Below are 1,577 nucleotides of genomic sequence, written 5' to 3'. Positions count from 1 at the left end.
GAGCCGGACATGACTGAGTGACTTCACTTTCCCTTTAGCCGTGTAAGACAATAAGCATTTATTATCTTATTTTACAGGTCAGGAACCCAGGCATGGCTTAGCTTGGTGTCCCTGACTCAGGGTCTCTCACAAGGCTGCAGGCCCCTCAAGGTCTGCCTGAAGGAGGCTCCACGTCTAAACCCCCTTATGTGCTTCTTGGAAGGTCTCCACAGTCCGCTCCCAAGCTTATTATGTGGCGGCTATGGCAGGCTGCAGGTCTTTGTTGGTTCTTGGCCAAAATATCAGGTCCTTGCCCCACAGGCCTCTCTACAGGGCTGCTCAGAGCAGAGAAGCTCGCTTTCCCCAAAGCTCTCTACCGGCTCTGAGAGGCAGTGAACAACCGAGAGATGGGGGGGTTCAGGGAGTCGGAGAGGGCGAGCAAGACAAATGCCAGAGTCTTTGAGGATCTGGACCTCACAGTCCGCATCCCGGAATTTTGGTTAGATTCCGTCTGTTAGAAGCGAGTCACCGAGTTCAGCGCATCCGAGGGAGGGGACTGCATAAGGACATGCATGGCAGGGGAGCCAGTGGGAGCCAGGGTAAGTGCTGCCTCCCAATGCCCGATGCGAGCTGACTCACTGGAAGAGGCCCTGACGCTGGGAAAGATTCAGGGCAGGAGGAGAAGCACACGGCAGAGGATGAGATGGCTGGATGGCATCACCGACTCAATGGGCATGAGTCTGAGTAAACCCTGGAAGTTGGTGATGGACAGGGAGGACTGGCGTCCTGCGGTCCATGCGGTCACAGAGAGTTGGACACGACTGAGTGATTGAACTGAACTGAACCAATGGCAACCTTTTGGAATGTTGGTTTTGAGCTGTCTGTGGGGCCTTAAGGTACTGATGTCAATTGACTAGTTGAAAATATAGATTTGAAGTTGAAAAGGAAAGTTGGATAGTGTGTAAAGCAACTTTTTAGATAGCTCTTTGGCAGCTGTGTTTTAACAGGGGTCACACCGTGTTCTCATTTACTTAGGAAACATTCACGCCTCCTCTGTAGAGAAAACACCGTGCTAGGCCTTCAGCTAATACTTTGGTAGGCTGCTCTTCCATTTCTTAATGGGGTTCATCTTGTGGCTTTGTAGCACTTAAAGCCTTTATAATGGTGTTAAAATGCAGTTACAAGACCTCATACACTCCTGTTCAGTTCAGTCGCTCAGTCGTGTCCGACTCTTTGTGACCCCATGGACTGCAGCACGCCAGGCCTCACTGTCCGTCACCAACTCCTGGAGTTTACTCAGACTCATGTCTATTGAGTTGGTGATGCCATCCAACCACCTCATCCTCTGTCGTCCCCTTCTCCTCCCACCTTCAATCTTTCCCAGCATCAGGGTCTTTTCAAATGAGTCAGTTCTTCGTATCAGGTGGCCAAAGTACTGGAGCTTCAGCTTCAGCATCAGTCCTTCCAATGAATATTCAGGACTGATTTCCTTTAGGATGGACTGGTTGTATCTCCTTGCTGTCCAAGGGACTCTCAAGAGTCTTCTCCTACACCACAGTTCAAAAACATCAATTCTTTGGTGCTCAGCCTTCTTTACG

Source organism: Ovis canadensis, chromosome 5 (genome assembly GCF_042477335.2).
Source record: "Ovis canadensis isolate MfBH-ARS-UI-01 breed Bighorn chromosome 5, ARS-UI_OviCan_v2, whole genome shotgun sequence".
Classification (NCBI taxonomy): domain Eukaryota; kingdom Metazoa; phylum Chordata; class Mammalia; order Artiodactyla; family Bovidae; genus Ovis; species Ovis canadensis.
This window is presented reverse-complemented; position numbering follows the sequence as displayed.